A 22,664-nucleotide genomic window follows, 5' to 3' on the forward strand; every position below is an offset into this window, starting at 1 on the left:
TAAATCATTCTTACCCTTGGACATTCATGCTAAGTTTATTGGAAATTCAGATGCGGTAATTTCACACCTCACATTAATGATACTGCTAGGATTGACAACTGCGAGCAACTCAGTTACTGCCGTATTCTGGGACTATTGAAAGGGAAATTACCTCAGAATTTGGTATTTACCACATAGCACATTCTATTTACCAGACCTAGCGCATGCATCTACACGGACCCAACGCATGCATGTAAACTGACCTGGCACATGCACCCACACTAACCTAGCGCATGCATCTACACGGACCCAACGCATGCATCTAAACTGACCTAACGCATACATCTACACGGACCCAACACATGCACCTACACTAACCTAGTGCAAGCTTCTTCACGGACCCAACGCATGCAACTACATTGACCTAGAACATGCATCTACACGGAGCTAGTGCATGCATCTACACTGACCCAAAGCATGCATCTACACTGAGCTTGTGCATTCACTTGCACTTACTTAATGAATGCATTCACACTAACCTAGCGCAAGCATCTACTCTTACCTGGTGCATACACCTACACTGACCTAGTGCCTTTACCTACACTGACCTAGCGCATGCATCTACACAGGCCTATTGCACACACACACAGTTTATAAGATCTTCCCTCACAGTCTACACTCACACCATGCACTCGCAGTTAGACCCATCGCATCACGCACATATGCTCTCATGCCATGCACGCACACACACAACACAAGACAACAGTAGAGACTGCTGCACTTTATTTCTGCAGATAATTCCTGAATAATATTTGTCATTTTCCTGCTACAATTTCTGTAATTTCAGCCAAAGTGGAATGTGTACCCTGTAATATCTGGTTGATTTGAACTGCATGTGGTAATACTGCATGTGGTTATGCTGCACATGGCAATACTGCATGTGGTAATACTGCATGTGGGAACACTGCATGTAGTAATACTTCATGTGGTAATCCTGCATGTGGTAATCCTGCCTGTGGTTATACTGCATGTGGTAATACTGCATGTGGTAATGCTGCATGTGGTTATGCTGCACATGGCTATACTGCTTGTGATAATACTTTATGTGGTAATACTGCATGTGGTTATGCTGCACATGGATGTACTGCATGTGGCAATACTGCATGTGGTAATCCTGTATGTGGTACTACTGCATGTGGTAATACTGCATGTGGTTATGCTGCACATGGCTATATTCCATGTGGTAATCCTGTATGTGGTAATGCTGCATGTGGTAATGCTGCATGTGGTAATACTGCATGTGGTTATGCTGCACATGGCTATACTGCATGCGGTAATACTGTATGTGGTTATATTGCATGCGGTAATATTGGAGGTGTTTATACTGCATGAGGAAATCCTGCCTGTGGTAATACTGCATGTGGTTATGTTGGATGTAGCTATACTGCATGTGGTTATGCTGCACATGGCTATACTATATGTGGTAATCCTGCATGTGGTAATACTGCACGTGATTATGTTGGATGTGGCTATACTGCATGTGTTAATACTGCATGTGGTAATCCTGCATGTGGGAATCCTACATGTGGCTATACTGCATGTGGTAATCCTGCATGTGGTAATACTGCAGGCAGTTATATTGTATGTGGTATTACTGCATGTGGTAATACTGCATGTGGTAATCCTGCATGTGGTAATACTGTGTCACTTAGAATACAAGTTGGGCAGAAACTTAAATGTTCGAGGCATATGAGCTGCAGAATTCATACTTTTGCATAGATCGCCATCTGGTGTTGGGCTCGGATGATTGCAGTTTGTTGTTGTCTTGGAAAAAGTCTTTGTAGAGATAGGTGAGTCCTCTCTTGGATGACAGTGCGCATGGGCATCGACTCCATCCTCAGATTGTTTTTTTCCGCCATCGGGTTCAGATGTAACTTCAGCGTTCCAGTTCAGTACCGTGTTTTCCAAACCTTTTCGACGCGCAAACCTTCACAACTCGACGGTATTGTTTTCGTTCACGTGCTCTTCGACGCGCTAACTCAAAAATACTCAATTCCGGTCATTGACGCGGGCCGCTGGGCCTATCGGCGCCATTCGGGCCTACGGCTAATGGAAAGGACTCCATTCAAGAAATACCCCCAGTTTGGAGCTAAATTTCCACACAGCGACCACCACAACAAGGTCTGCAACCTTTGTCTCTCGCCAGAATACGAGGAAAAAGATTGCCAAGCCTGCGCCTCCTTTCGATCCAAAAAGACTATCCGTGATCACGGGGCTTGACGACATGTTATGACCGGTGCCAGAAGACATCTTCGATGAAGGCCCGACGTTCCAGAGGCAGAGTATTTGGAAGAGCTCTACATCGTATCCGAAGCTGATGACACTTATGGCCACATCACTCCAGGTCAACGAATGAGTACAACTGCCCCTGCACCTAGCCCACCCGAAAAAAAGAAGGCTCTGGCAAAACTTTGCCTGACGGTCTTAGTTGCTACCTAAAGAAAACTTCAGAAGCCGCGCCTCCAGGCCCGGCTCCGAAGACAAAGGAAAAGCCTTCCGGCCTCTCGGGACCGAGCAAGCCGCATATTGTGCCCAAAAAACACTATCGGTGCCAAAATCGGGAATACATTCTACTCCCGTTACCTCCAAAAAGGCCTCGGCATTGAGCTCTTCGGCACCGAAAGACCAAAAAGCCTCGGATCTGAACAAACCCCAAAAACATTCAGATCCGAAAAAGATTTCCGACTCGACATCGAGCAAAAGATCCCTTATTAGGCTCCAGAGCAGAAATCAACACCACGTTCGGAACTGAAAATATCGTCCCGAAAGGAGACACAAACCAGGAAGAACTGTTTCAACCAGATCCTAGCGATCTGAAACAAAAGACATTGCATGTGGACCCTAAAACAGGCCATATTGTCAGTCTCCCAACAAAGAAGAGGAAATTGAATACCTTACACACTCCTGAGGTGCCTGTGAAGAAAAGAGACTTTGCCACTTCACTCCTAAGACCCTCTTCTCCTGTTTTTCCTACTAAGCCTTTGTCTCCTACAAAGTCTCTCATACACTTTCCTAGAGTCTCTCCACCACCACAGAATGATAATGACCTAGGGGAAGGGGGTGGACATAATGACCCTTTATATGACCCTGATGATGACACTGCTATACCAGAGGACACATGGGCAGATTACAATGATCCTGCAGATCCGCCAGACTTTCCTGACCCAGATGCATACCCAACACGGCCACCTCCCCCGATGACAACATAGGATTTAGTCAGCTTATTGATAGAGCTGCCCAATATCATGGCGTACAAACGCATTCAGACCCCATGGAAGAAGACTTCCTGGTAGATACTTTTGCCCGGTCACAAAAGACAATACAAATATTGCCCATGCTCAAAGGTGTTAATAAACACGCTCCAGACGTCTTCAAAGACCCTGTCAGGACAAGAATTCTCAATCCTCGCATTGATAAAAAATATAAACCCGCCCCCAATTATCCCACCTACATTAAAGGACAACTCCCTTTAGATTCTTTGGTAGTGTCCAATGCAAGGAAACATGCCAATTCTCAAACCTCCGGTGATGCTCCGCCTCCAGACAGAGAGTCTAAACTGCTTCAGGCAAACGAGTTGCCTCCCAAGCAGCCAATCACTGGAGGATAGCTAATCGCAAGCACTGCTTGCCAGGTATGATAGGGCTCACCACAATGGGCAGCTAATCACTGGAGGATAGCTAATGCACAAGCACTGCTTGCCAGCTATGATAGGGCTCACCACGATGAGCAGCCAATCACTGGAGGATAGCTAATGCACACGCACGGCTTGCCAGGTACGATAGGGCTCACCACGATGAGCTTGAGGACCTAATTCAGCATTTGCCTGACCAATACAAGGCCAAAGCCAATGATCTGGTCCAGGAGGGCAAGTTAATTACAAATGCATCCATTAAATGTGCCCTCAATGCAGCAGACACCGCATCTAGATCTGTCAACACCAGTGTCTTACTACGTAGACATGCATGGTTGCACATTTCTGGTTTTAAACAAGAAGTGCAAACTACTATCTTAAACCAGCGTTCGACCAAGAACACCTGTTCGGCCAAGCTGTAGACACAGCTTTAGAAAAAATGGAGAAAGACACAAACACTGCAAATTCTATGGGATCATAACAGTCTCCATCAACACGAGGCTCCTTTCGTCGCTCCTTTTACAGGGGCGCATCCAAAAACATGAGCGCAGACACTGCTTCCTCCTCCTACAAAAGCCCCACACAAACTTCCCCCAACAAGGGATATTTCAGAGGTGGGTACAGGGGAAATAACAACAAAGGCCGAGGTAACAACACGCGCGCCTCTCCCACTACCAAACAATTACTTCCCTACACTCCCTCCAGACTATTCCACTCCGGTCGGAGGGAGACTCACACAGTTCCTACCTGTCTGGAACTCCATCTCCACAGACAGGTGGGTAAAACAAATTATCCAGTATGGTTACTGCCTGGAACTTACTGCAACTCCCCCCAACATACCGCCAGCATCCAATGTCCACGGAACTTCTAACGCTCCTCAAACAGGAAGTTCTCTCACTGCTTCAAAAGCATGCAATAGAACCAGTTTCCCTACAGCATCAAGGGACAGGGGTTTACTCCCTGTACTTTCTTATCCCCAAAAAGGACGGTACCCTCAGCCCAATACTGGATCTCAGACCTCTCAATCTCTTCGTACAGTCAGATCACTTTCACATGATCACTCTTCAACAAGTCCTTCCACTGCTGCAACAAGGCGACTTCCTTGCCACTTTCGATCTCAAGGACGCCTACTTCCATATTCCTATACACCCTGCTCACAGGAAATATCCAAGGTTTACAGTGGACGGCCAACTCTATCAGTTCAAGGTTCTCCCATTCGGAGTAACCACAGCACTCAGGGTCTTTACAAACTGTCTTGCGGTAGTAGCCGCACACTTGCGGAGACAACAGATTCATGTGTTTTTATACCTGGACGACTGGCTAATGAAAGCCAAGTCACACAGCCAGTGTATTCACCACACTTACCAAACAACTCAGCGGCTCCACGGCTTGGGGTTCACAATGAACCTCACCAAGTAACATCTGCAGCCCTCCTACCTACATCAGTATCTAGGGGCCACAATAGACACTTCTAAAGCTCTGGCATACCCCAATCCATCCAGGATAGCCAGTATGCAAACCCTCATCACAAAGTTTCAACCCCAACACTCCCTACCAGCTCGAGTGTTTATGCAGCTCATAGGCATGATGGCCTCTTGCATTTTCATAGTACCTCATGCAAGACTTCAGATGCGCCCTATACAGGAATGCTTAGCACGTCAATGGAACCAGGCTCACGGTCAGCTTTCAGATCTGGTGTTGGTGGACAGCCGCACACATCGCTCTCTGCAGTGGTGGAACACACAAAACCTTTCCAAAGGGCGGCCGTTCCTAGAGCCAGCTCCACAGATAGTGCTAACAGCGGACGCATCACTCACCAGCTGGGGAGCCCATCTCCTAAACCATACAATTCAGGGCAGGTGGACCCCTCAACAAAAAGTGCTCCACATCAATCACCTAGGGATCACTGACAGAATATCGAAGACAAGAATATCGACCTGCAAAAATATCGAGGAAAAAATATAGAATGCCAAAATATCGAATGCCTATCTACAAACAGGTAAGTACTAAAATATTGATTCCAAAATATCGTTGTAAGAAATATAGTTAGTCAAAATATCGAATTTTTTAAATATATTAAAAGTAATGTAAAATTAATGAAATAATAAATATAATTAACTAAAACATACTTACAAATACTTAAATACCTTTACAATTAATAAATAATTAATGTAAGTTTAGAGAAAAAAAAAATGTAATACCTATATACATTAACGTAATATTAATAAAAAATATTCTATATTTTTAGCGTAGGATAGCGGGCGGGTCAAATTTACTATTACCACTCCAGTAAGTCCAACAGTAGGGAAAGCATTGGATAGCGGGATGGTAAAAATTACTATTCCCACTCCAGTGAGTGCAACAGTAGGGAAAGCGCTGGATAGCGGGAGGGTAAAAATTACTATTCCCACTCCAGAGAGTACAACAGTAGGGAAAACATTGGATAGCGTAGGGGTAAAAATTACTATTCCCACTCCAAAGAGTGCAACAGTAGGGAAAGCGTTGGATAGAGTAGGGGTAAAAAATACTATTCCCACTCCAGAGAGTGCAACAGTAGGGAAAGCGTTGGATAGCGAAGGGGTAAAAATTACTATTCCTACTACAAAGAGGGCAACAGTACGGAAAGCGTTGGATAGCGTAGGGCTAAAAATTACTATTCCCACTCCAAAGAGTGCAACAGTAGGGAAAGCGTTGGATAGCGTAGGGGTAAAAATTACTATTCCCACTCCAGAGAGTGCAACAGTAAGGAAAGCGTTGGATAGCGGGAGGGCAAAATTTACTATTCCCACTCCAGAGAGTGCAACAGTAGGGAAAACATTGGATAGCATAGAGGTAAAAATTACTATTCCCACTCCACAGAGTGCAACAGTAGGGAAAGCGTTGGATAGCGTATGGGTAAAATTTACTATTCCCACTCCAGAGAGTGCAACAGTAGGGAAAGCGTTGGATAGCGGGCGGGTCAAATTTACTATTACCACTCCAGTAAGTCCAACAGTAGGGAAAGCATTGGATAGCGGGATGGTAAAACTTACTATTCCCACTCCAGAGAGTGCAACAGTAGGGAAAGCGCTGGATAGCGGGAGGGTAAAAATTACTATTCCCACTCCAGAGAGTACAACAGTAGGGAAAACATTGGATAGCGTAGGGGTAAAAATTACTATTCCCACTCCAAAGAGTGCAACAGTAGGGAAAGCGTTGGATAGAGTAGGGGTAAAAAATACTATTCCCACTCCAGAGAGTGCAACAGTAGGGAAAGCGTTGGATAGCGAAGGGGTAAAAATTACTATTCCTACTACAAAGAGGGCAACAGTACGGAAAGCGTTGGATAGCGTAGGGCTAAAAATTACTATTCCCACTCCAAAGAGTGCAACAGTAGGGAAAGCGTTGGATAGCGTAGGGGTAAAAATTACTATTCCCACTCCAGAGAGTGCAACAGTAAGGAAAGCGTTGGATAGCGGGAGGGCAAAATTTACTATTCCCACTCCAGTGAGTGCAACAGTAGGGAAAGCGTTGGATATCGTAGGGGTAAAAATTACTATTCCCACTCCAGAGAGTGCAACAGTAGGGAAAGCATTGGATAGCGGGAGGGTAAAATTTACTATTCCCACTCCAGTGAGTGCAACAGTAGGGAAAGCATTGGATAGCATAGCGGTACAAATTACTATTCCCACTCCAAAGAGTGCAACAGTAGGGAAAGCGTTGGATAGCGCAGGGGTAAAAATTACTATTCCCACTCCAGTAAGTGCAATAGTAGGGAAAGCGTTGGATAGCGTAGGGGTAACAATTACTATTCCCACTCCAGTGAGTGCAATAGTAGGAAAAATAATAATTTAATATTTTATTAAAAATAAATTAATTATTAAATAGTAATAAAAAATGTATTAACATTATTTACTAATCACACAACCTTTAATAATTAATTATTTATAAATACCAATAAATATTTTTTTAAATTAATTACCTATTAATAATTATTTAACAACCAATTAATGTTCAATAAAATTTTTTTAATAAATACAAATACAAATTAATAATTAATTCATAATAAATTAATTATCAATATACAAAAATAATTTCAACAAATTATTTATTTACAATTAAATAACTTCCCACCATATTCCCCTATAAACCCACAACCCACTACAAATAATAAATTAATACAATTAACATAATTATCAATTAAACAATTAATAGAAATTAATTACCAAACAATACACATTAATTACCAATTAATAATTAATCAACAACCAATTAATTTTCTATACCAAAAATTGATAAATAATAAAAAATACCAACTAATAATTAACAGTAAATTAATTATTAATACACAAAAATATTTTCAATAATTACTTAATTATAATTAAATTACTTCTCACCCTATTACCCTATAAACCCACAACTCGCACCGAATAATAAATTAGTACAATTAACATAATTATCAATTAACCAATTAATACAAATTAATTACCAATTAATAAAAAATAATTACCAATTATTACAAATTAATTACCAATGAATAATTAATTACAATAAATTAGTTACTACCAATTAATAATTACTTAATAACAATTAAATTACTTCCCACCCTATTCCCCTATAAACCCACAACCCGCTACAGAAGTAAAACGCAAACTTAAATTACAAATAATTAATAATTCCTAAAAATTATTATTTATTGTACTATAATTAAATTACTTCCCACCCTAATCCCCTATAAACCCACAACCCGCTACGGAATTAAATTACAAAAAAATTAACATAAAATTCATTACTTTAAAAATATTCAAACATACATTCCAAAATTAATACATACTTTTAACACATATACTAACACTTAAAACACTATAAAAAAATTCGATATTTTTAACAACTGTATTATGACTGTCGATATTACTTACTTCGATATTATGCAAATCGATATTTCTTACCTGATTTTCTTCACCACTATATTTTGGTATGTCGGTATTCTGTCCATTCTATATTTAAAACTCGATATTCTGTCCACTCGATATTTTTTTTTCGATATTTTGGCTGTTTACCATCACCTAGAATTACTGGCAATATTTATAGCATTAAAATCAATCCATTTTCTCTCAGGAGAGTAAGTGAGATCCAGGCTTTAACCATACAAGAACCTTTCTTACAAATACATCTTAACAAGGTGGTTCTTAGAACAAATCCAAAATTCCTTCCCAAAGTTACCCGTGTTTTTCCCAAACCCAGATTCCGTAGCAGAGAGAGCTCTTCACACACTTGATGTCATTACATTGACAGAACTAAACCCTTTAGAAACACAAACCAACTGTATGTAGCTTTCTCTTCACCTCATAAAGGAAACCCCATCTCCAAAGCTGGAATTGCCAGGTGGATAGTAAATTGCATTCAAATTTGCTTCTAGAAGGCAAAACGCACATTACCAATTCCCCCTAGAGAGCGCTCAACACGCAAACTAGGGGCTTCCATGGCATTCTTAGGGAACATTCCCTTAGATGACATTTGTAAGGCAGCAACATGGTCTACAACACACGCCTTCACCAAACACTATTGTGTAGACGTGCAGGCAAAACAACAGGATTCTGTTGGCCAGGCTGTTCTTAAAGCACTTTTTCAGACCACTACAACAGATACAGGTGACCACCGCTAGGGGAGTCACTGCTGTACAGTCTATGCAAAAGTATGAATTCTGCAGCTCATTTGCCTCGAACGGAAAATGCTACTTACCAGTATACATCTGTTCTTGGCATGTAGAGCTGCAGAATATCACTCACCCACCCGCCTCCCCGGAACCTGTATCTGTTCCTGTGCTATCTTACTTAGATACATTCACATTGACATCTTTTCTGTTTCTTACAAACTCCATCATTTCCTATCATGGCGAAAAACAATCTGAGGATGGAGTCGTTTCCCATGCGCACTATTGTCCAACGGAGGAGTCACCTATCTCGTGACTACAAAGACTTCTTCAAAGACAACAACAAACTGCAATCATCCGAGCCCAACACCAGATGGCAAAATATGCAAAAGTATGATATTCTGCAGCTCTACATGCCAAGAACAGATGCATACTGGTAAGTAGCATTTTCCTTTTAGTCCAATTGGTGTTTACACAGAACTGTAATTAGGAATCTCTGGGCTGTGGCTTCTGATAGGGCAGTGGAGTTTAGTAAGATATTCTGGCTCAGCCCCTGTAGTGTTTCTACAAGATAACTGGGTCTCGAATATGTCTGTAAATAATCGGACACCTACATTGTAATCTTGCTTTGTTCCCACTGTAACTTTCTAACCCACAAATGATGTGCAGTGGTTTATTTCCCTAAATACATTTATTGGGAAAACGTGAAAACCCTCCCACACAACCCTGTAGTCTTGACTTCACTAGAGTTTAGCTCAGGCCTGGCCGGCCCCTGCTGGAAGTTAATCAGATTAAAATGATCCTCTCTCCGGCTGCACTGACCTGCTGTAGGAATGTTTATTCCCTCTCAGACATTCCTAAGGCTAGACAGGGGCCCTGAGAACATGGACCTGAGATTGGACATCCCAAGAGATGGACCTCGGCTTTCCGGCCTTTACGTCACAACTGAATGTCTTTCGTCCACAGCACTTCTGATCAGAAACTTAACTGTGGCCCCCAAATCCTGGCTGAGGTCTAGTAGGAATAGGAAGACGCCGTCTGTGGACAGCTAAAGCCAAAGGCAGTGTCTGCAAAGTCTGTGGGAATCTAAAAGACACGGGGACCACCAGCAAGATGTGCAGAGTGGTATCTGTGCATGAGTTTACCTGCTGTGGCCTTACACCTTGAATAACAACTGTATCTACACTCATTAATTCTACTAATGCCAACCAATCGAAGCATCCCTAAAGGGTGGTGTCTACCTGGGTCACTAAACTAGTACAGTATACCTTCTAGAAGCTCTGTCATTGTGTGCCATCTGATACCGTGTGCTCACTAGTACTGTACACCTTCTAGTAGCTCTCTTACTCTGCGCCATCCAATACAGGGTACTGCCTAGTACTGTATACCTTGGAGTAGCTCTGTGCCTCTCTGTCATATAACACAATGTACTGACTAGTACAACATACCTTGGAATACGTCTGTCAGTCTGTACCATCAAATGCAGTGTACTGTATAGTCCAAAATACCTTGGAACACGTCCGTCACTCTGTACCATCTAATGGATTAGTACAGTACATTTCTAGTGCCTCTGTCACTCTGTGACATGTAATGCAGTGTACTGACCAGTACTGTATAGCGTCTAGTAGCACTATCACTCCGTTCGATTGAATGCAGTGTACTGACTCTGTTACTCTGTGGCATCTAATGCAGAGTATTGACTAGTACTATATACCTTCTAGTAACTCTCTCTGTACAATCTAATACAGTGTACTGACTATTATAGTACACTTCTAGTTGATCTGTTAATCTGTGCTATCCAAAGCAGTGTACTGACTAGTACAGTACACTTCTAGTACCTCTGTCACTCTGTGACATGTATACAGTGTAATGCCTAGTACAATACACCTTGGAGTAGCTCAGTCACTCTGTATCATCTGATGCAGTGTTCTGTCTAGTACTGTATACCTTCTCATAAGTCTCTCACTAGTGTACTGACTAGTACTGTTTCCTTGTAGTGTTTCTATCCCTCTGTACCATCTAATGCAGTGTACTGACTAGTACTCTATACCTTCTTGTAGCTCTTTTACTCTGTACTGTTAGAGAGTACTGATTAGCACAGTAAACCTTGGAGTAGCTCTGTCACTCTGTACCATCTAATCAAGTTGCTGTTAGTCTCTGCTATTGTAGTGTGCGTCATGTGTGGTAGTGCAATGTAGCATGCTGCGTGGTGCAGTGTAGTGTGTAGTAGAATGTCCTATGTAGTGTAGTGCACACTTAGGTGTAGTGTGTGCTCTGGATGAATGCGTGCTTTAGTGTAGTGAGCAGTCTACTGCCGCGCGCTGAGCAGTCTAGTGCTGCACGCTTTAGTGAAGTGAGCAGTTTAGTGCTGTGCGCTTTAATGTAATGAGTAGTCTAGTGCCGCATGTTTTAGTGTAGTGAGCAGTCCAGTGGCGCACGCTTTAGTGTAGTGAGCAGTCTAGTGCTGTGTGCTTTAGTGTAGTGAGCAGTCTAGTGCTGCACGCTTTAGTGTAGTGAGCAGTCAAGTGCCGCCCGCTCTAGTGTAGTGAGCGGTCTAGTGCAGCGCGCTTTAGTGTAGTGAGCAGTCTAGTGCTGCACAGTTTAGTGTAGTGAGCAGTCTAGTGCCAGGCACTTTAGTGCAGTGAGCGGTCTAGTGCCGCACGATTTAATGCAGTGAGCAGTCTAGTGCTGTGTGCATTAGTGCAGTGAGCAGTCTAGTGCCATGCGCTTTAGTGTAGTGAGCAGTCTAGTGCTGTGCGCTTTAGTGTAGTGAGCAGTCTAGTGCCGTGCGCTTTAGTGTAGTGAGCAGTGTAGTGCCGCGCGCTTTAGTGTAGTGAGCGGTCAAGTGCCGCACACTTTAGTGTAGTGAGCAGTCTAGTGCTGCATGCTTTAGTGTAGTGAGCAGTCTAGTGCCGCGTGCTTTAGTGTAGTGAGCAGTCTAGTGCCATGCGCTTTAGTGTAGTGAGCAGTGTAGTGCCGCGCGCTTTAGTGTAGTGAGCAGTCTAGTGCCACACACTTTAGTGTAGTGAGCAGTCTAGTGCTGCACGCTTTAGTGTAGTGATCAGTCTAGTGCCGCGCTCTCTAGCGCCGCATGCTCCTGCCAGATGTGGTGGACATTAATCATATGTAAAACAGAAGCAGTAATTACAGCCTTTCTTTGTGTCATTAAATCTCTAATTGTGAATCTCTTCTCTGCAGTGATGGTGACTCTGGATCCTGACACGGCTCATCCTCAGCTCCTCCTGTCTGAGGGGGGGAGCGTGTGAGAGACACGGGCACAGCACAGCCCCTGCCGGACACCCCCAAGAGATTCACCCACCACACCTGTTTGCTGGGGAGCGAGGGGTTCACCTCCGGCAGACATTACTGGGAGGTGCAGCTGCTGGAGGAGGGGGAAGCGTGGCATGTGGGGGTCACAGCAGAGTCTGTGAACAGGAAGGGAGGCTTCACATGGTCACCGGAGGGGGGAGTCTGGGCTGTGCAGGGGTGGAATGGTCAGTACGAGGCTCTCACCTCCCCTTGGATCCCTCTGTCCCCTCGTGAGAACCCCCTGAAGCTGGGGGTGTATCTGGACTACGAGGGGGGGCGGCTGTCCCTGTACAATGCTGACTCCATGGAGCTTCTCTGCTCCTTCCCGCAGGCGCCGTTCACGCAGAGGCTCTTCCCGTACTTCTGTCTCTGGGGAGGAGCGGAGCTGAGGCTGGTGTGAGCTCCCTCCCTCCCCCTCGACTGTCATCCACGGTTCAAACCCCAACTTTCCAAAGAATCTTCAAACACCAACATTCCAAAGGTCCTTCTTCACAATGACCCTCTCACCTGTTGCCATGACAAGCAGAAGCCTCACGTGAAACTACGTATCTCTTTTCCTTGTACATTTTTAAAACAAGGGCAGACAATGTTTGCCGTGTGAATCATGCACCAAACCGCATGTAACATATGATAAAGTCTCTGCAGAATTAAACAAGCATTGGCATAGCCAACAGGTCTCGCCTTTAGGAGCTTGTAAGTGTTTAGGTATGTTGTAGAGCAGTGTGGCTGCTGTGCTCCGCACTGCAAACTTGGTGTCTAGTGCAGTGACGTGGGGCAGTGGCATGGTGTGGTGTGCTGTTGGTGGGATGCATGTGGGTAGTGTACTGGGGTGCATGTGGGTGACATATGCATCTTTACAGCAAAAATCACCAATTGTAACTAGATTAATAATGCTTGTCTGCAAACTATTGAGAGGGCAATAAGGGTAAATGTAATATGCATGGCCCCATGGACCAATCTAACACGTTTATAATGGTAAAATATCGATTAAAAACAACAAAACTACTGGCCTGTCATTAACTCTTACGTTTACTGTTTGTGTTTCCAAATTGTTAAATCCCTAACCACATCGATTGGCGGCAATTTCCCAGAGCACACAGTCACTCATTGCAATGATTAGCAACTTTCTGTTTTTAAATCTCCGAAATTTACTGTTCCCCATAAAGTACAATAAATGCACCAAATTCTACCCCCCAAAAAAAGACTCTGGACTCACACACCGTTTCCTTCACAAATGCACCCTCCCCATTACCAGATAAACTCTTTTTGTAAAGTGAAATCTAGTTCCGCTGTAGACCCCACACATCCCCACATACTCCTTCAAGGATACAGCCACTAGCTACAACTTCCTTCTCACTCCCGCAGGAACCTTAATCGCCAAAGTTACATTTACATTTTTATTGTTGCCTAAAAACCTCAGAACACACAAGGACATGTTCTTTGCAGCAGGCATCTTGATCCTCTGTGCTACTTTAGCATGAGTGGAAACAGCCACAAGATAAAACTTCCATCTCTCTCCCACAGAAACATTAATAGCCAAGGTTACCTTTACATTTTTATTGTTGCCTGAAAACCCCTGGACACACTAGGACATGTTCTTTGCAGCAGGGCTCTTGATCCTCTACGTCACTTTAACATGAGTCGGAACAGCCACTAGATAAAACTCTAATGTCTCTCTCCAGCAGGAACCTTAATTGCCAAAGTTACCTTTACATTTTTATTGTTGCCTGAAAACCTCTGACCACACGGAGATATGTTCTTTGCAGCAGGCACCTTAATCCTCTGCGCTACTTTAGCATGAGTGGAAACAGACACTAGATAAAATTTCCATTTCCGTCCTGCAGGAACCTTAATCGCCAAAGTTACCTTTACATTTTTATTGTTGCCTGAAAACCTCTGAACACACAAGAGCATGTTCTTTGCAGCAGGCATCTTAATCCTCTGCGCTACTTCAGCATGAGTGAAAACAGCCACTAGATAAAACTTCTGATCTCTCTCCCACAGAAACATTAATTGCCGAGGTTACCTTTACATTTTTATTATTGCCTGAAAACCTCTGAACACACAAGGAGATGTTCTTTGCAGAAGGTACCTTAATCCTCTGCACTACTTCAGCATGAGTGGAAACAGCCACTAGAAAAAACTCCCATCTCTCTCCAACAGGAACTTTAATCGCCAAAGTTACCTTTACATTTTTATTGTTGCCTGAAAACCACTGAACACACAAGGACATGTTCTTTGCAGCAGGCATGCATCTTAATCCTCTGCGCTACTTTATCATCACTGGAAACAGCCACTAAATTAAACTCCCATCTCTCTCCAGCAGAAACATTAATCGCCAAAGTTCCCTTTACATTTTTACTGTCGCCTGAAAACGTATGAAAACACAAGGATATGTTCTTTGCAGCAGGCATCTGAATCCTCTGTGATCCTTTAGCATCAGTGGAAACAGCCACTAGATAAAACTTCAATTTCCGTCCGGGAGGAACCTTAATCGCCAAAGTTACTCTTACATTTTTATTGTTGCCTGAATACCTATGAACACAGAAGAGCATGTTCTTTGCAGCAGGCATTTTAATCCTCTGCACTACTTTAGCGTGAGTGGAAACAGCCACTAGATAAAACTCTGATCTCTCTCCCGCAGACACATTATTTGCCAAGGTTAACTTTACATTTTTATTGTCGCCTGAAAACCTCTGATCACACAAGGAAATGTTCTTTACAGCAGGCAACTTAATCCTCTGCGAAACTTTAGCTTGAGTGGAAACAGCCACTGGATAAAACTCCGATCTGTCTCCTGCAGGAACATTAATTTACAAAGTTAACTTTCCATTTTTATTCTTGCCTCAAAATCTCAGGGCACACAAGAACATGTTCTTTGCAGCAGACATCTTAATCCTCTGCACTACTTTACCATGAGTGGAAACAGCCACTTGATAAAACTGATCTCTCTTCAGCAGGAATATTAATCGCCAAAGTTACCTTTACATTTTTATTATTGCCTGACAACCTACTAACACACGAGGACATGTTCTTTGCAGCAGGCATCTTCATCCTCTGCGTCACATTAACATGAGGCAGAACAGCCACTAGATAAAACTCTAATGTCTCTCTCCTGCAGGAGATACCTTTACATTTTTATTGTTGCCTAGAAACCGCTGAACACACAAGGACATGTTCTTTGTAGCAGGCATCTTAATCTACTGCGCTACTTTAGCATCAATGGAAACAGCCACTGGATAAAACTCCCATCTCTTTCTGGCAGGAACATTAATAGCCAAAGTTATCTTTACATTTTTATTATTGCATAAAACTCCCATATCTCTCCGGCATAAACATTAATCGCTAAAGTAACTTTAAACATTTTTATTGTTGCTTGAAAACCTCTGAACACACAGAAACATGTTCCTTGCCGCAGGTATCTTAATCCTCTGCGCTACTTTAACATGAGTGGAAACAGCCACTAGATAAAACTCCCATCCCTCTCCAGCAGCAAATTTAATCGCCAAGTTACCTTTACATTTTTATTGTTGCCTGAAAACCTCTAAACACACAAGGACATGTTCTTAGGTATCTTAATCCTCTGCACTACTTTAGCATGAGTGGAAACAGCCACTAGAAAAAACTCTGATCACTCTCCCTCAGACACATTATTTGCCAAGGTTAACTTTACATTTTTATTGTTCCCTAAAAACTTACAGACACACAAGAACATGTTCTTTGCAGCAGGCACCTTAATCCTCTGCACTACTTTATCATGAGTGGAAACAGCCACTAGATAAAACTTCCATCTCTCTAGAGCAGAAACATTAATCGCCAAACTTACCTTTACATTTTTTTTGTTGCCTGAAAACCTCTAAACAAACAAGAACATGTTCTTTGCAACAGGCATCTTAATCCTCTGCGCTACTTTAGCATGAGGGAAAATAGCCACTAGATAAAACTTCCATCTCTCTAGAGCAGAAACATTAATCGCCAAACTTACCTTTACATTTTTATTGTTGCCTGAAAACCTCTGCACACACAAGGACATGTTCTTTGCAGCAGGCATCTTAATCCTCTGCACTACTTTAGCATGAGTGGAAACAGCTACTAGATAAATATTCTGATCTCTCTCTCACAGAAACATTAATTGCCGAGGTTACGTTTACATTTTTACTGTCGCCTGAAAACCTCTGAACACACAAGAGCATGTTCTTTGCAGCAGGCATCTTAATCCTCTGCGCTACTTCAGCATGAGTGGAAACAGCCACTAGATAAAACTTCCATCTCTCTAGAGCAGAAACATTAATCGCCAAAGTTACATTTACATTTTTATTGTTGCCTAAAAACCTCAGAACACACAAGGACATGTTCTTTGCAGCAGGCATCTTGATCCTCTGTGCTACTTTAGCATGAGTGGAAACAGCCACAAGATAAAACTTCCATCTCTCTCCCACAGAAACATTAATAGCCAAGGTTACCTTTACATTTTTATTGTTGCCTGAAAACCCCTGGACACACTAGGACATGTTCTTTGCAGCAGGGCTCTTGATCCTCTACGTCACTTTAACATGAGTCGGAACAGCCACTAGATAAAACTCTAATGTCTCTCTCCAGCAGGAACCTTAATTGCCAAAGTTACCTTTACATTTTTATTGTTGCCTGAAAACCTCTGACCACACGGAGATATGTTCTTTGCAGCAGGCACCTTAATCCTCTGCGCTACTTTAGCATGAGTGGAAACAGACACTAGATAAAATTTCCATTTCCGTCCTGCAGGAACCTTAATCGCCAAAGTTACCTTTACATTTTTATTGTTGCCTGAAAACCTCTGAACACACAAGAGCATGTTCTTTGCAGCAGGCATCTTAATCCTCTGCGCTACTTCAGCATGAGTGAAAACAGCCACTAGATAAAACTTCTGATCTCTCTCCCACAGAAACATTAATTGCCGAGGTTACCTTTACATTTTTATTATTGCCTGAAAACCTCTGAACACACAAGGAGATGTTCTTTGCAGAAGGTACCTTAATCCTCTGCACTACTTCAGCATGAGTGGAAACAGCCACTAGAAAAAACTCCCATCTCTCTCCAAAAGGAACTTTAATCGCCAAAGTTACCTTTACATTTTTATTGTTGCCTGAAAACCACTGAACACACAAGGACATGTTCTTTGCAGCAGGCATGCATCTTAATTCTCTGCGCTACTTTATCATCACTGGAAACAGCCAATAAATTAAACTCCCATCTCTCTCCAGCAGAAACATTAATCGCCAAAGTTCCCTTTACATTTTTACTGTCGCCTGAAAACGTATGAAAACACAAGGATATGTTCTTTGCAGCAGGCATCTGAATCCTCTGTGATCCTTTAGCATCAGTGGAAACAGCCACTAGATAAAACTTCAATTTCCGTCCGGGAGGAACCTTAATCGCCAAAGTTACTCTTACATTTTTATTGTTGCCTGAATACCTATGAACACAGAAGAGCATGTTCTTTGCAGCAGGCATTTTAATCCTCTGCACTACTTTAGCGTGAGTGGAAACAGCCACTAGATAAAACTCTGATCTCTCTCCCGCAGACACATTATTTGCCAAGGTTAACTTTACATTTTTATTGTCGCCTGAAAACCTCTGAACACACAAGGAAATGTTCTTTGCAGCAGGCAACTTAATCCTCTGCGAAACTTTAGCTTGAGTGGAAACAGCCACTGGATAAAACTCCGATCTGTCTCCTGCAGGAACATTAATTTACAAAGTTAACTTTCCATTTTTATTCTTGCCTCAAAATCTCAGGGCACACAAGAACATGTTCTTTGCAGCAGACATCTTAATCCTCTGCACTACTTTACCATGAGTGGAAACAGCCACTTGATAAAACTCTGATCTCTCTTCAGCAGGAATATTAATCGCCAAAGTTACCTTTACATTTTTATTATTGCCTGAAAACCTACTAACACACGAGGACATGTTCTTTGCAGCAGGCATCTTCATCCTCTGCGTCACATTAACATGAGGCAGAACAGCCACTAGATAAAACTCTAATGTCTCTCTCCTGCAGGAGATACCTTTACATTTTTATTGTTGCCTAGAAACCGCTGAACACACAAGGACATGTTCTTTGTAGCAGGCATCTTAATCTACTGCGCTACTTTAGCATCAATGGAAACAGCCACTGGATAAAACTCCCATCTCTTTCTGGCAGGAACATTAATAGCCAAAGTTATCTTTACATTTTTATTATTGCATAAAACTCCCATATCTCTCCGGCATAAACATTAATCGCTAAAGTAACTTTAAACATTTTTATTGTTGCTTGAAAACCTCTGAACACACAGAAACATGTTCCTTGCCGCAGGTATCTTAATCCTCTGCGCTACTTTAACATGAGTGGAAACAGCCACTAGATAAAACTCCCATCCCTCTCCAGCAGCAAATTTAATCGCCAAGTTACCTTTACATTTTTATTGTTGCCTGAAAACCTCTAAACACACAAGGACATGTTCTTAGGTATCTTAATCCTCTGCACTACTTTAGCATGAGTGGAAACAGCCACTAGAAAAAACTCTGATCACTCTCCCTCAGACACATTATTTGCCAAGGTTAACTTTACATTTTTATTGTTCCCTAAAAACTTACAGACACACAAGAACATGTTCTTTGCAGCAGGCACCTTAATCCTCTGCACTACTTTATCATGAGTGGAAACAGCCACTAGATAAAACTTCCATCTCTCTAGAGCAGAAACATTAATCGCCAAACTTACCTTTACATTTTTATTGTTGCCTGAAAACCTCTGCACACACAAGGACATGTTCTTTGCAGCAGGCATCTTAATCCTCTGCACTACTTTAGCATGAGTGGAAACAGCCACTAGATAAAACTTCCGATCTCTCTCCCACAGAAACATTAAATGCCGAGGTTACCTTTACAGTTTTTATTGTCGCCTGAAAACTTCTTGATACACAAGGACATGTTCTTTGCAGCAGGTATCTTAATCCTCTGTGATCCTTTAGCATCAGTGGAAAAAGTCACGAGATAAAACTTCCATCTCTCTCCAACTGGAATTTAATTGCCAAAGTTACCTTTACATTTTTATTGTTGCCTGAAAACCTCTGAACACACAAGGACATGTTCTTTCCAGCAGGCATCTTAATCCTCTGCGGTACTTTAGCATCATTGGAAACAGCTAATAAATTAAGCTCCCATCTCTCTCCAGCAAGAACATTAATTGCCAAAGTTCCCCTTACATTTTTATTGTCGCCTGAAAACCTCTGAACAAACAGAAACATGTTCCTTGCCGCAGGTATCTTAATTCTCTGCGCTACTTTAACATGAGTGGAAACAGCCACTAGATAAAACTCCCATCCCTCTCCAGCAGCAAATTTAATCGCCAAGTTACCTTTACATTTTTATTGTTGCCTGAAAACCTCTGAACACACAAGGACATGTTCTTTGCAGCAGGCATCTTAATCCTCTGCACTACTTTAGCATGAGTGGAAACAGCCACTAGAAAAAACTCTGATCACTCTCCCTCAGACACATTATTTGCCAAGGTTAACTTTACATTTTTATTGTTCCCTAAAAACTTACAGACACACAAGAACATGTTCTTTGCAGCAGGCACCTTAATCCTCTGCACTACTTTATCATGAGTGGAAACAGCCACTAGATAAAACTTCCATCTCTCTAGAGCAGAAACATTAATCGCCAAACTTACCTTTACATTTTTATTGTTGCCTGAAAACCTCTAATCAAACAAGAACATGTTCTTTGCAACAGGCATCTTAATCCTCTGCGCTACTTTAGCATGAGGGAAAATAGCCACTAGATAAAACTTCCATCTCTCTAGAGCAGAAACATTAATTGCCAAACTTCTGTAGTAGGGGATCTCTGTGTATAGTCATAATCTATGAATAGTCCCGCCCATGTGCGGGGACCCCGGAGCAATCAAAATATCTCTTAAGCTGTCCTGCATTTGCAAACCTGCAAATACACTTAAGAGACAGACAAAATAATACAGCCTAATAACCACATGGCTGCACTGGCCAACACTTCCTCTGAAGTGAACACAAAAAGCCAAAATAAAGTTTAAGTGTAATTTTTATTCACATCTGACATGTTCCTTTATTGTATCACACTCCCTTTACCAAAATCCCTTTAAACAATAGAGAGGAAGGGGTGGACAGACAAGCCCTATAGGCTGTCATTATGTGTCTGCTAAAGGGATACCGTGCCTTTAAGGAACTCTCCAGAGACCCCCGGTATCCCAGGATGCACAGCCAAAGCAAGTTACTTTCAGTTCTTTTTTCCGGCTCCTGCTAGCAGGACCCTGGAGCTTGAGCTCTACCCTTTTGGGTGGATATTTGGACTAAATTTGGTTTTTTTGGATAAATAGTGTGTTCATTCGACGTCTAGAGCCTTTCCCTACTGCATCCTGCATTTTGGGGCACTTTGCCCACTCTTAACATTGCTTTATTTGATAAATGCCCTGAGTGTGGGAGGAAAAAGGCCAAGACGGACCCACATGATGTCTGTATCCTCTGCTTGTCATCCTCACATGTCCCTGCTACATGTGCCATCTGCAAGACCTTCTCCAAGAGGACCCTGAGGGACAGAGAGAAGATTCGCCTCCAGGGACAGGAGAAGCAGAGGACAGGTGGGACTTCGGGGCATGGAGGATCTCATTCCCCTTCCTCTGCCCATGCTTCAGCCACTGGAGGGACCTCCGGGCAGAAAAAGCAGCAGAAGCGACACCTACCGTCTGGTAGATCGCGTTCGACGTCGAAGGCGACGACGTCGACGGCGAGAGGTAAAGCACCGGTGTGTTCGCCGTCGATCCAGGGCTCTGGATCGCGGCGTTCTCGACGTTCGACGTCGAGAGAGGGGCCGGCGAGACCTAGGACTAGGTCGCCGTCGAGGATTCCACGGTCGACGCCGTCACACCATCGACGTCGTACCGAGCCCCGCGATGGATCGACGACGTCGACGCCGAGACACCGGCGACTGCCGTCGAGACGAGGAAGATCGCCGTCGAGGCACAGATCGCCGTCGAGGCACAGATCGCCGTCGAGGCACAGATCGCCGTCGAGGCACAGATCGCCGTCGAGGCACAGATCGCCGTCGAGGCTTAGGAGGTCGACGTCGAGGCACGGATCGCCGTCGAGGCGAAGGAGATCGACGTCGAGGAGACATCGTTCGCCGTCGACGCGGAGAGACTCTCCGTCGACCCGGCGTTGGACGTCGAGGGGCCACCGTTCGACGTCGAGGGGACGCCGAACGGCGAGGAGACGCCGTACGAGGTCGACGATCAGTTCGACGTCAGTGACATCTGGTAACACGTCTTCGGTGATTACGATCTCCAGTCATAGATCTAGGAGACGACGGCGCTCCCCCTCATTTACTTCAGTTCGGGAGAGGCCCGCCAAGAAGAGAAGGGTGGACGGGAGTCCGGACAGTGCTGGTCCAGGTTCTCCTGCAAGGAGTGATGGAGCTCCGCAGCCTCTCCCTCAGCCGCTGCCTCAGAAGCCTCCTACGCCTCCTCCGCCTCCTCCTCCTCCTCCTCCTCCTCCTCTGCCTCCTAAGCGGCCTACGCCACCGCCGGTGCCTCAGCTCCCGCCGTCTCCTCGGCTACCGGCCATTCCTAAGGCTCCACGCAGACCGAGGACACGCTCTCGTTCTCGCCGGAGGTCACGGAGTAGACACAGGTCGTCCACTCACACAAGGCATGGACGACGGAGGTATAGATCTCGTTCCAGAGGCACGAGGTATACGGACTCTTCTGGCAATGGACGGCTCTCCCCCTCGCTGTCGGAAACTCCGCCTACTCGAATATCGCCGGTGGATGATATTGCCACTTTCCAGGAGGTGCTGATGAGGGGGGCGGCAAAATTGGGAATCTCCGTAGCAGTCCCGGTTCCCACTACCTCGGTGATATTTGAGACTTTGCACAAGGCTCACCTGTCACGCCCCCTCCTTCCTTTGGTTCCGGGTTTGGAGGAACCAGCCATGGAGGTTTTCTTGACACCAGCGGTGGTGAAGTCTGCTCCCTCACGGTTGCAGAAGAAGTACAGG

The 22,664-nt window shown here is 43.7% G+C and overlaps 1 pseudogene across 1 annotated transcript in view; it reads left to right on the plus strand.

Moving 5' to 3' along the window:
- The window catches only part of LOC146869309 (E3 ubiquitin-protein ligase TRIM39-like), a 94,344-nt pseudogene extending 80,731 nt beyond the window's left edge, over window positions 1-13,613 (plus strand). The window contains exon 6 of the transcript XR_014979798.1: window positions 12,501-13,613. The product of XR_014979798.1 is annotated as an E3 ubiquitin-protein ligase TRIM39-like (transcript). The remainder of the gene's footprint in view (window positions 1-12,500) is intronic.
- Window positions 13,614-22,664: the final 9,051 nt, after the last annotated feature.

This window comes from Triturus cristatus, chromosome 1_1 (genome assembly GCF_964204655.1).
Source record: "Triturus cristatus chromosome 1_1, aTriCri1.1, whole genome shotgun sequence".
In the NCBI taxonomy this organism is placed as follows: domain Eukaryota; kingdom Metazoa; phylum Chordata; class Amphibia; order Caudata; family Salamandridae; genus Triturus; species Triturus cristatus.